Genomic DNA, 14,399 nt, shown 5'->3' with positions numbered 1-14,399 from the left:
GCTGATGGAATTTAACGTGAGCAGGTGCGAGGTCTTGCACTTTGGCAAAAATAATAAAAGCATAGACTACTTTCTAAATGGTGAGAAAATTAATCAAGCCAAAGCACAAAGGGATCTGGGAGTGCTAGTCGAGGATTCTCTAAAGGTAAACATGCAGGTTGAGTCCGTGATTAAGAAAGCGAATGCAATGTTGTCTCTTATCTCAAGAGGGTTGGAATATAAAAGCAGAGATGTACTACTAAGACTTTATAAAGCTCTGGTTAGGCCCCATTTGGAGTACTGTGTCCAGTTTTGGTCCCCTTACCTCAGGAAGGACATACTGGCACTGGAACGTGTCCAGCGGAGATTCACATGGATGATCCCTGGAATGACAGGTCTAACATATGAGGAACGGCTGAGGATACTGGGATTGTATTCGTTGGAGTTTAGAAGATTAAGGGGAGACTTAATAGAGATGTACAAAATAATACATGGCTTGGAAAAGGTGGATGCTAGGAAATTGTTTCCGTTAAACGAGGAGACTAGGACCCGTGGACACAGCCTTAGAATTAGAGGGGGTCATTTCAGAACAGAAATGCGGAGACATTTCTTCAGCCAGAGAGTGGTGGGCCTGTGGAATTCATTGCCACGGAGTGCAGTGGAAGCCGGGACGCTAAATGTCTTCAAGGCCGAAATTGATAGATTCTTGTTGTCTAGAGGAATTAAGGGCTACGGGGAGAATGCTGGTAAGTGGAGCTGAAATGCGCATCAGCCGTGATTGAATGGCGGAGTGGATTCGATGGGCCGAATGGCCTTACTTCCACTCCTATGTCTTATGGTCTTATGGTCTTATATACTCATGGTTAATGGCAGAGGAGGAGGGGAGTCCAAATGGGAAACTCGGAAGTAAGTCTTTTCCAAACCTTCCATTCAAATTAAATGGCAGAGGCCTTTTGAATGTTACTGGAAGATTCATCTCAGTCAGCTGCCCCAGTGTGACAGCTTGTCACATCAATAGGCAAGAAAATAACTGGGGAATGGTCATCAAACAAATAATGGATTGGAAAACATGGAGGGAATAGGAGATCGGGGTGGGTTGTAGTGTAGGACCGTGAAGAGACAACGTACTGGGGTGATTAGGAGATCAGCATGATTTGTAGAATAGGAAATGAGAGGTAGGGGAATGAGAGCCATCAGGAACCGGGATGGGCAGGGTGAGTAGGAAATAGACAGATGTCAGCGAGAGTCAGAAGTTGTATATCAGGGAGGGTAAGGAAACCTGAGATCAGGAGGGTGAGGAGTAGAAGATTGGAGAATGACAAGAAAGAGAACAGATGGGTAGTGGGAATTCATGGAGGATTCAGATCTCTGTTGGGGTAAGATTTGAACTCCTTTTAGGATATTATTCACATTTATGCCTTGGGACTGAAGTAAACATTGTTGCTTCTTGTCTTCCAGCAGATAATTAGTGTTGTTGACATGTTTACTCTGCAGATCTGTTTACTTCCCATCTTCATTTCCTCACTGGATTGCACAGGCCCTGGGAAATCCAGTCTCCATCTTCTTTTTAGAGTTCTTTTGTTGAATGAGTGTATTTCTGTCAAGTTTAATATATGTTCCTCATGTCTAATTGTGATTGAGAAGATAACGAAGTTCCTGGCGAAATGGCTGTGCAACTATTTGCTGGGCAGGGAATGTTATCACTGGTATTCTGGACAATAATTTTTGTACAAAGGATATCACTAAACAGATGATCAAATTATTATCACATCATTTTTAAAGGCTGGTTCTATATGTAAATCGTGCTTCTCTAAATTTTTAAAACACCACAGTTCAAAAATACTTCATTGGTTCATAGCATTTTGAGACTCCAAATGGCCAGGGAAGATGGAATGAAAATAGAAGTTTGTTTTAACCACTGACTACATTCCGTACCAGCCCTGTGCCACAGCAGCAATCAGGTCTACCATTGACCTTTCTCTTGATTTTACTTCTCCAATTAATTGATGTACAAAATCCAATACCTTTTAAGTTGCCAGCTGGGGAATGTTGTGAGAAAATAAAAACATCAGAATTTTTTGATTAATTGTCATGAATATTGATGATTTTTCATGCCCTCTTTGAGATACTATAGACAAATACTGAGCAAACAAAATAAGGCTTTTGTCATTTTTTCAACAGTTAGCCTGTGATTGCCCTTGTTTTGATGCACCTTAAATAGAAGAAAGTATTAGTAAGCACAGTTGTTTTTGGACTGAACAAAAGGATCACTGAAGGTGATAGAACAAGTGCTTATCCTGATTTGGAAGTATATTGCCATTCCTTCAGAGTCACTGGGTCAAATCCTGAAACTCTCAACCCAATTTCATATTGGGTGATTGAATTGATTGAGTTTTTTTAAAGAGGTGACAATAAAATTTGATGGCAGAGTGGTAGACCTTCTCTATATGACTCCAGCAAAGCATTCAACATGGTTCCTCACGGGAGACATGTTAGTAAGGTTAGAGCACTTGGGATCTGGGGGAGCTAGACAATTGGATAGGAGGCATAATGGATGGAGATAGAAGGTGATAGCAAAGGATGGCTTTTCAGAGTGGAGTTCTGTGATCAGCGGTGTGCCATAGGGATTGTTGCTGGGTCCACTGTTTTCATCATTTGTATAAAGATTTAGATATGAATATTGGAGAAATTGAGGATTGCAGATGCTGGAGATCAAAGTTGAAGAGTGTGGTGCTGGAAAAGCACAGCTGGTCAGGAGCGGGAGAATCAATGTGTCGAGCATAAGCCCTTCATCAGGAACATGAATATAGGAGGCAAGTTTGCAGATGACATCAAAATAGGTGGCATAGTGGTTAATGAAAAAGATTATCTCAGAATACAAGGGCACCTTGATCAGCTGGGCCATTGGACCGACGAGTGGCAGATGGTGCTTAATTTAGATAAATGTGAAGTGGTGCACTTTGGTTAGGCAAGCCAGGGCAGTACTTGTACACCTAATGGTAGGTCCCTGTGGAGGGTTATTGAACAAAGAGACCTAAGGGTGCAGGTGAATAGTTCCTTGGAAGTGGAGTCACAGGTGGACAGGGTGGTGAAGAAGGCTTTTGATATGCGTTCTTTCATTGGTCAGAATATTGAGCATAGGAGTTGGGACATCATGTTGTAGCTGCGCAGGACATTGGTGAGGCCACTTTTGGAATACTAAACATAATTCTTGTTGCCCTTCTAAAGGAAGGATGTTGTTAATCTTGAGAGAGTGCCGAAAGGATTTACAATGATGTTTCTGGGACTGGAAAGTTTGAGCTATAGGGAGAGGCTGAATAGGTTGCAGCCTTTTTTTCCCTGAAGCATTGGAGACTGAGGAGCATCCTCATGGAGGTTTACAAAATCATGAAGGGTATGGAGAGTGTGAATAAACCAAGGTCTTTTTCCTAGGATGTGAAGTCCAAAACTAGGGGCCATAGGTTAAGATGAGATGAGAAAGATTTAAAAAGGACATGAGGGGTAACTTTTTCATGCAGAGGGTGGTGCATGTATGGAATGAGCTGCCAGTAGAAGTGATGGAGGCTGGGCACAATTATAACATTGAAAAGTTATGTAGATAGTTGTATAAATGGGATGGGTTTAGAGGGATATGGGCTGAATACTGGCAAAGGGAACTAGGTCAGATTGGAACATTCGGTCGGCATGGACATGTTGGACTGAAGGGTCTGTTTCCATGCTGTATGACTCTATAATTGTATAAATTGGTAATCATTCATTCTGAGACTAAGCGCTCTGGTCCTAGACTCTCCCACGAGAGGAAATATCCTTTCAGCATTCACCATCAAGCTCTGTACTAATCTTATATGTTTGGATCAGATCACCTCTCATTCTTGTAACTCCAACCTGTTTAACCTTGTTTCTTAAACTATCCTTTCATATCATTCTCGTGAATCTCCCCTGAACTGCCTCCAATGAAATGATTTCTTTCCTTAAATAAGGGGACCAAAACTGCTAACAGTACTCCAGTTATACACAGTGGGAATAAGACGTTCCTACATTAAAACTCCAACTCACTTGAAATAAGTGCCTTTATTCCATTCCCCTTCCTGAATACCTGCTGGATCTGTGTGCCAGTTTTCTGTGTTTCATAGACACAACAAGTAGAGGAACAAGGTTGTTTATTGCAATTATACAGGACTTTAGTGAGGCAAAGCTTAGATTAGTGTATGCAATTTTGGTCTTCTTATCTGAGGAAGTTTTTTTTGCTATCAAGGAAGTGCAGTGAAGGTTTGCTAACTTGGTTCCTGAAATGGCAGGACCGATGTATGAGGAGGTATTGAATTGGTTCAGATTGTTTTCACTGGAGTTAAAAGAATGAGAGGAATCTCATAGAAACCAATAAAATTCTTAACAGGACTAGACAGGTTAGATGCAGGAAGGACATTCCTAATTGGGGGTGGGTATGATAGTCTAGAGCCACGGGTTAAGGATAAGGGATTGAGAAAAGGAGGAATTTCTTCACCCAGAGAATGAACAGTCAATGGAATTCACTGCCACAGAATGTGGTTGTGGCCATAACATTCTGTGTTTTCAAGAAGGACTTGTTGTGAAAAAGATCAAATCTCCTCAAAATATATCAAGAAGAGTCTAGACCCAAACTTATTCTTATTTTAAAGGTAAATGTAAGGCATTGTGTTCTGGATGCAATTTGATTGGTCAACCTACTAGGCTTGGAACAAAACACACTTTATCCATACACTATAATTAAAATATAGACAAAATAAAAAGAAAAGAATTGGCATAACTGTAACTCTATCGAAGTGTTTAACAAAATAATATATCCATTAACTACTACTAACAAACTTTTCCAATTTAATAACATTCCATAAACACATCCTTGGCAAAGGCAAATTCAGTGAAATAGATTGTCTCAAATGTAACTTGAGCAGTAGAAAGAGAATCACAGCTTTTAGCTGTAACAGAGAGAGGAATAAGAGATTCCACGTCTTCAAGACCCCAGCAACTGCTGAAAGCTAAAACTAAAAATCCTGACTCTGAGGGAACTTGAACTCAACTAGTCAGGGTGCTTTTATTGTTCCAACCTTAAAACAAAATAAAATCCCAAGACCTCATTAGCTGCTTTGGAGCTTGCTATTGTTATGGATGAGGCCAGACCACTCAAAACATTCTTAAGCAGGCAGACCCAGACCATAACTTTGCAATTTGAAGTGCACAGTGAAAATTACTCAGAGTATGATAACTAGGTTGACTACTAGATTTTAAAACAGACAAAAATTTATTCACAAAGTTACACAATGAACCACAAAGAACAGAATAAGGAGCCCATACAGAACACAACCTATCCAACTAGGCTTAGTTATGGTGTTCCAAATATATACAACAGTCCCAATAAAAACTTCCATTTAAAACACAGTGTAAATGGAACAGATGCTTACAGGTTGAAATTGAAGGGCAGAAAAGAAAGAGAGTTTCCCCACAGCTCCCTGTTGAACTTCCAACCAGCTCAAGACTGAACTAAAAACTGCTCAGCTCAGGTTAGCTAAAGAGCTGACCACTGTCCTTTCATGATACAGGTCACATCTAAAACATGACCACTTTGGCCTGAAGTCTCATCTGTTTACAAATAAACAAATGTAAATGGAACAGATGCTTACAGGTTGAAATTGAAGGGCAGAAAAGAAAGAGAGTTTCCCCACAGCTCCCTGTTGAACTTCCAACCAGTTCAAGACTGAACTAAAAACTACTCAGCTCAGGTTAGCTAAAGAGCTGACCACTGTCCTTTCATGATACAGGTCACATCTAAAACATCTGACCACTGTCCTTTCATGATACAGGTCACATCTAAAACATGACCACTTTGGCCTGAAGTCTCATCTGTTTACAAATAAACAAAAGGCCTCTCAAAATCCTTTTCATCTCTGTATCAAACCAGAGGGATCGGAGCCCAGCCCCGGTTTATTACCCCTCTGAAAAAAATCAAGGATAAAGTCTCCTTAAGCCAAGGAACAGCTTTTAGATACATAAGGGACTGGCTTTGTTACACCTACCTCCTTAAACTAAAGAACCATCAAACCAACAGATGGTTTCATTTTAACCCTTCAAAACCTGGTTAGTAGTCTAAATGCACATAAACACTATACTAAATATAAACATACAAACATGCACAACCACATGCAAATTCAGGCCGCGGTACACCTACTTCCGAACGCCTCCGTATCTATTTGAGTCTCAATAACGCATCGGCAATCACGTTTTTGCGACCTGCCACATGCACAATTGTCAAATTGAATGGGTGTAACAATAAGTTCCACTCAAACAGTCTGGCATTTTTGTCCTTAAATTTTTCCACAAAAATCAATGGGTTATGATCAGTGTATACGATTGTCTCAGATACATTGCTGGTAATATAGATACTGAAATGTTTTAATGCCAGCACCAAACTCAAAGTCTCTTTCTCCACCATTTAATATTTTTGTTGATGAATGTTCAACTTCCTGGAAAAATACCCAATGCATATTTCTATTCTTTGTATTCCTCCTGCAGAAGCATCACACTGCACTGACACACACATCACTGGCATCAATAGCCACCTTGAAAGGCTTCAGGTAATCCGGCAAGGCTAATACTAGGGCAGTGGTTTTTAAATTGTCAAATACTTTTGACAGTCTGCTGTCCATTGAAACTTCTTGTCCTGCTCCACTCCTTCATTGAGTGGAGCAGTCACACTGCTAAAGTTCAGCACAAACTTTCGGTAAATTCCAATCATCCCCAGAAACCGCAGAAGTGCTTTTCTCATCAACAGTGTGGAAACTTTCCCAATTACGTTCATTTTTGCATCTTGTGGGGCCACTTATGTGTGTCCAATAACATGGCCCAGGAAGATGACTTGGGCTTTGGCAAATTCACTTTTAGCTAGGTTTATCACCAAGCCTGCTTTCTGAAGTTGATCGAACAAGTCCAATAAATACTACAAATGTTCCTTCCATGAGTGACTAAAGATCACCAGGTCATCAATATATACCACACAATTGGGTAATCCTGCAATGACCTTATTAGTCAGTCTCTGAAATGTAGCTGGAGCATTTTTCATATCAAATGGCATGACTTTGAACTGATATAGTGCATTTGGCATTACGAAAGCTGAAATTGCCTTTGCTCTCTCTGACAGAGGTATTTGGCAGTAGCCCCTGAGCAAGTCCAATTTGGAAACGTAAGTTGCTTGTCCCACTTTTTCAACACAGTCCTCCAACTGTGTAATTGGATATGCATCAGTCTTTGTCATGGTGTTGACTTTGCGATAGTCCACACATAACTGTTGGGTACCATCTGGCTTTGGCACCACGTCTATGGGTGAGCTCCAGTCACTGTAACTCACTTCGATTATGCCATCTTGGAGTATGCGCTCTATCTCCTTCTGAACCTGTGTCAACTTTAGAAGGTTATGCCGATAAGGATGTTGCTTAATCAGAACAACATCTCCTATATCTACATCACACACAATTGGGTTTGTACATCCCAGTTAATTTCCTCACATCTCCCCATGTGATAGTAATAACTCTTTCAGGTCATTTTGATATTCTTGTAGAAGGTAACTCAATAATTTATTCCAATTTTTAACAATTTCCTCATTGTCCAATTTGATTTGAGGAAAGTCTAATTCAGAATCCTCTGAACTTGGTTCTTCCTTCTGTGCTGTAATCATTAACACCTTCTCCTCTTGCTTTCCTTCCCTCTCAAAATACCATTTGAGCATATTCACATGAAACACTCTGTGAGACTTCCAGTCTGGAGTCCTTATCAAGTAGTCCACCTCACTCAATTTCTTTTCCATTTGATAAGGTCCACTTAACCTTGCCTTTAAAGGCTCACCTGTTACTGGAATTGACACCAATAGCTTATCCTCAATTGCAAAATTGTGAATTTTGTGATTTGTTATCCGCTTCCCGTTTCATTGTATGCTGTCATACTTTTAAATGCTGCCTAGTCAACTCTCCAGCTCTATTTAATCATTCTCTAAAATATGACACATAGTCCAAATTGGTGGTCTCTGAATTCTGACTTACTAATTTCTCCTTAACCAGTTTTAACGGGCTTCTTATTTCATGCCCCAAAATTAATTCAAATGGACTGATTTTGGTCAATTCATTCGGTGAATCTCTGATCACAAAAAGTACAAATAGAACTCCCTTATCCCAATCATCTTGATAATCCTGACCATAAGCCCTCAACATGATCTTTCGTGTTTGATGTCATCTCTGTAGTGCTCCCTGCAATTCTGGATGATACGCAGTAGATTTGAATTGTTTTATTCCCAAGTTATCCATAATTTCCTCGAATAATTTGGATGTGAAGTTTGATCCTTGATCTGATTGGATCTCTATTTGCAATGCATATCTGGTAAAAAAAAATTAAGTATTCCTTCTACAACCCTTTTAGCTGTAATGTTACATAATGGGATTGCCTCTGGAAATCTAGTTGACATATCCATTATTGTTAATAAATACATATTCACACATTTTGTTTGAGGTATAGGGAACCTATGCAATCAATCAAGACTCTTGTGAAAGGTTCTACAAATGTAGAATAGGTATTAAATGTACAGGGTTTATTACTGCCTGTGGTTTTCCGATTAGCTGACATGTATGACACGTCTAGCAAAATTCAACTACATCTTTGCGTAGTCCAGGCCAGTAAAAATGACTTTGTATTTTAACCTGTGTTTTTCTCACCCCAAAATTTCCTCCAAGTGGTAGCTCATCGCCACTCACAGCACCTCCTTTCTATGCCCTACTGGCAAAACATTTTGATGAATCCCTGCCCATTTCTCATCTGCTTGAATGTGTGATGGCCCCCATTTCCTCATTAAGACATTATTTGTTTAGTAATAACACACAGGAATGCATTCAGTTTCTTTCTGCGAGAATGCCTTTTGATATTACTGTTTTAACTCCTCATCTTTCTGCTGTAATTCAATCAGCTTAGCAGAGCTAGATATACTGGCATGTGCACCTATTTACTCCTTTTCTGTTCCACTTATCTGATCAAAGTTTTGGATAACGCTAGATCAGATTCCTTATCTCTGCCTTTTGAGCTCTCCTGCTTCAACTTGTGCCTCCATGATCATGTGACCACACCATCAGGGAAAGTTCCTGAATAAAGATCTTTCATTTCTTCAGTTGCCTGTGTCTCCACTGGCTTTTCAACTAGAGTAGGCAGCACACATACCAGTGAATCAGCTATATCATTTTCAAGGACAAAATGTACTCCTGTAGCTGAGCGTTTGTCCAATATTCCTACCACAAATTCTCCACTCTTCTCTGGACTCTCCAGCCTCGCTTTACATAATTGAGCATTTTTTGACTCACCATGAATTCCTGTTACCAGTACCTTTTCTGGTAATAGTCCCTCAGGAGTACATGTCTCCTCATCCTTCAGTATTATAGACTGAGAGGATTCTGTGTCCCTTAATATTGTAAGCTCCTTACCCTCTATCCTGGCCTATGTGAATAAGCTTTACCCTTGACACTTCCACCTTAATCAACCTCTGATCATCTTGTACACTCTGAGGCAGTTGTCTAACTTCCCTCATGCTTTTTGTTACTAGTCCAACAATACTCTCAGGCTTATCTGGTTTTCCTTCACCTGGCTTTCTCCTCATCCACCGACACTATGATTTCATGTGGCCCACTATATTATAATGAAAACACTGGAGCTTTTTAACTTCTTTGTCCCTATGGTAAGTTCTCCTTATGATCTTCACTGAGATCTACCTTTCCCTTTCCACGTGAGGATTTCTCTTTGCCCCAATTTCTATCCCTCATGGACTGAAATTGATTCTGGAAGCCAAACTATGTTTTATGGACCTGCTCATAATCATCAGCTACTTCAGCTGCTAACCTCGCTGTTTTAAATCTCTGCTCTTCCAAATGTGTTCACACTACTTCTAGCATGAGTTTTTACATTCCTCCAAAGTAATTACCTCTCTAAGGGCATCATCAGTTTGCTCAATTTTTAAAGCTCTTATCCATCTATCAAAAATATTCTGTTTGATCCTTTCAAACTCAGCATAGGTTTGACCAAAGTTCCTCCTTAGAGTCCTGAAATGTTGTCTGTCAGCTTCTGGTACAAGCTCATATGCAGTTAAAATGGCTTTTTTCACCTCTACATACTCCCCAGATACCTCCTCTGATACTGATGTGAATACCTCACTAGGATCAACAGATGGTCCCACATGGTCACTGGCCACTGCATTTGTTTAGCCACCTTTTCAAATGAAATGAAAAAAGCTTCCACATCCTTCTCATCAAAATTAGGTAGTGCTTGAACATACCTAAACAGTTTCTCACTAGACTTCTGACTACCAGGGGCTTGCTCCTCCTTACTCTCTTCCTCACTCAGCCTACCCTCAGCCTTTATCTCCAGCCTTTTAAGCTGACTTTCCTTTTTAAAAGTCAGTTTTTGAAGTTCAAAGCTCTCTCTTTCTCTTTCTCTGCTCTCTCTTTTTCCCTTTCTTCTGCTTTTAATCGTAACTCAAACTGTCTCATTTCTGCTGCCCTTTCTCTTCCCTCTAACTCAAGCTGCTTCATTTGCAATTGAATTCTTGCCATGTCTATAGATTCAAGGAGCAGGAGAATCGGCGTTGTGGGCATAAGCCCTTCTTCAGGAAGCCCTTCATCATTCCTGAAGAAGGGCTTATGCCAGAAACGTCGATTCTCCTGCTCCTTGGATGCTGCCTGACCTGCTGCGCTTTTCCAGCAACACATTTTTCAGCTCTGATCTCCAGCATCTGCAGCCCTCACTTTCTCCTATGTCTATAGATTCTGATGGTTTCTCCAGCAAGTTGAAATGCTGATATACTGCTGTAATTATCTTTCCTTTCCTCACTAAAGCAGGCAGTTCCAACTCCGGCTTCTCTGCTAATTCTTGGAACTTGGTCTTCTTCACTTTTTGCAAAATTTCCAAAATCACCACATCCACACACAGAAAACTTTTGGCGACTGAAAGAGCCATTGCTATCCCAAGCTTTGGCTACCCAATCAAACCAGTGCCCAAAATAAAGACACTAGCATCTACCACTCTCTTTATAAAATCCCGGAGGAGCTCCCAATCTGTAATGAACCAGGCCAGACCAGTCAAAACATTCTCAAGCAGGCAGTCCCAGACTATAACTTTGCAATTTGTTTCATTAAGTGTACAGTGAAAATTACCCAGAGTAAGATAGCTAGGTTGACTACTAGATTTTAAAACAGACAAAAATTTCTTCACAAAGTTACATAATGAACCACAACGAACAGAACAAAACAAACCCTGCAGAACTCAACCTATCCAATTAGACATAGTTATGCTGTTCTGAATATACACAACAGTCCCAAAAAGCACTCTCCCGTTAAAACCCAGTATAAATGGAACACGTGCTTACAGGTTGAAGTTGAAGGACAGAAAAGAGAGAGAGTTTCCACACAGCTCCCTGTTGAACTTCCAACCAGTTCAAGACTGAACTAAAAACTGCTCAGCTCAGGTCAGCTAAAGAGCTGACGACTCTCCTTTCATGATACAGGTCACTTCAAAAACATGACCACTTTGGCCTGAAGCCTCATCTGTTTACGTATAAACAAAAGGCCTCTCAAAATCCTTTTCATCTCTGTACCAAACCAGACTGGTTGGAGCCCGGACCTGTTTATTACCCCTCTGAAAAACATCAAGGACAGAGTCTCTTTCAGCCAAGGATCAGCTTTTAGAAGAAAAGGGACTAGCTTTGTGGCATTACCTTTGTCTCAACCTTTCTTTATAAAAAAAAAGGACAAAAAAAACTCTTAAATCCTTAGTATCATCACTGACAGAAATACAGTGCCTGTGACTAAAGGGATGACTGGGGGAGGGTGGGGTTAAGATATTAAGCTTGATGATCAGCCATGATTGTATTGAATGGGTTTGAATGGCCTACTCCTACTCCTATCATCTATGTTTCTCTGTTACATAGTCCAAATGATTAAAGAAACAACAAGAGAGAGTAAGGGTTCCCTTATTGCTGTACAAAAATCAGATACTGCTGAGAGCAGATTATACAATGAACATGTAATGTGGAAACAATAGCCAAGATCAAGTTATACTTTTATTGCTCTCCTAATGTAATGAAACTCCCCAAGGAGCTTCACAGGACTATCATAAAGCACAGCATGATGCCAAGCCACATAAGCCCAGTACAGACTCGAGTGAGTCCCTACTTACTTTTCCAGGGTGAGAATGGGACCTGGCATTGGAATCAATGGCTGCTATATCAGTGGAGGTGACGTTGGTGAGGTAGGCCCAATGGCAAAAGATGGTGCCTGAGGATTGGTGACATCATTATTCATTGACTCCAGCACTGGTGGTGGTGAAGCAGTGGCAGAAGGAAATCCTAGAAACATCAATGAGGTGACTCCAGAAATGAGAGATGTGACTCTGATGTTGGTGCATTCAGCACAGCTGGAGGAGGAGAATCGGCCCAGTTGGGTCCAGTCTAGACAGTAGTGCAGGCATTGATGATGCGGTGGCTAAAACTGATAGACTCCCTTTATTCTATACCTTTCCATTCCTTTTCTTATTCTTAAAGCTATTCAAAATGGCACTGGATTATGGTGACAGAGGAAAAGATTTTCACAATAGTTTGCTGTTTTTCTCACAATAAAATACCGTGACAATAAAATCATTTTAAAAAAAGGAAATACGGTGCATCATTCTGGTACAGTGTGATTGACAAATTGTGGATGCTGTTTGGATAGCACAAATTTTCTACTGAATGGGAATAGCGATTTTCTATTCCAACATTCTACAACATGATTTTCTCTAGCAGTTTTCCATAGCGCGATTTTCTATCGCATGAGGTTGCAAAGGAATGCAACTGTTGTGTTCTTGCAGAACACACTGTAATAGATCAAATGGACTAAAGCTGCATCACAAATAAGTTAAAAATTGTTTTCAAGGAAGAAATTGAGGTCGAGTGACAGAGAGGTTTCGCAAGAGAAATAAAATCAGACTGTTCAGCAAATGACTCATTAGAACCAACCATATAATTGACAACAACTGCATTCCCATGTGATGGGCAGGAGTGACCTCCATTCTATTCACCTATAAATGGGGCCATCAAATAACCCTGCTCTAGATGACCCTTGGTACTGCTAACTCAGGTTGCTTCCAGGTCACTCAGGACTTGAATATTTGAGAATCGGATCACACTAATGAAGTGGCTCAGATTTGGATCTGCAAAATGATCCAGCCATTGGACTCCTGATCTGGGATTGAGAAAGCACCCCATCTAGTCTGTTTTTGGCATTCCCCAGAACCTACCAGACCTGCTGTGTATTTTCAGCATTTTCTGTTTATATCGCAGATTTTCTCGCATGTTTTGTTTTTCAAGTAATTACAATTTTTTTGGAGCTGCTTCAAATAATCTCAAAGTTTCAGATAACAAGGGAACCATATGTATACAGTCAAGAACATATTCACAGTCCATGGACTCCTTGATATGTGTTGTATTTGTTGCTGTGGCTGCAGTGATGAAGACTAAGGACAGGTACTTTCCCAAAATTGTGGTAAAAGTGGTTTCCCAAATATTTAATAGACAGAATAGATAACAATAGGAAACTAGAAAGGTGGGCAATATTTGAAACAAATAAGGCACTTGTTTCAAAATAGTTCCAACTTTGGTATTTACAAATGAGAGGGACCGTATTGTTGAAGAGGAGAGTATGAAACAGACTGGTAAGCTAGAGGAGATACTTGTTAGGAAGGAAGATGTGTTGGGCATTTTGAAAAACTTGAGGATAGACAAGTCCCCCGGGCCTGATGGGATATATCCTAGGATTATTTGGGAAGCAAGAGAGGAAATTGCAGAGCCGTTGGCAATGATCTTTTCGTCTTCACAGTCAACGGGGGTGGTACCAGGGGACTGGAGAGTGGTGAATGTTGTGCCCCTGTTCTAAAAAGGGAATAGGGATAACCCCGGGAAGTACAAGCCAGTTAGTCTTACTTCGGTGGTAGGCAAAGTAATGGAAAGGGTACTGAGGGATAGGATTAATGAGTATCTGGAAAGACACTGCTTGATTAGGGACAGCCAGCACGGATTTGTGAGGGGTAGGTCTTGCCTTACAAGTCTTATTGAATTCTTTGAGGAGGTGACCAAGCATGTGGATGAGGGTAGAGCAGTGGATGTAGTGTACATGGATTTTAGTAAGGCATTTGATAAGGTTCCCCATGGTAGGCTTATGCGGAAAGTCAGGAGGCAGGGGATAGAGGGAAATTTGGCCAATTGGATAGAAAACTGGCAAACCGGTCGAAGTCAGAGAGTGGTGGCAGATGGTAAATATTCAGCCTGGAGCCCAGTTACAAGCGGAGTCCCGCAGGGATCAGTTCTGGGTCCCCTGCTGTTTGTAATTTTT

Source organism: Chiloscyllium plagiosum, chromosome 2 (genome assembly GCF_004010195.1).
Source record: "Chiloscyllium plagiosum isolate BGI_BamShark_2017 chromosome 2, ASM401019v2, whole genome shotgun sequence".
Lineage (NCBI taxonomy): Eukaryota > Metazoa > Chordata > Chondrichthyes > Orectolobiformes > Hemiscylliidae > Chiloscyllium > Chiloscyllium plagiosum.
This window is presented reverse-complemented; position numbering follows the sequence as displayed.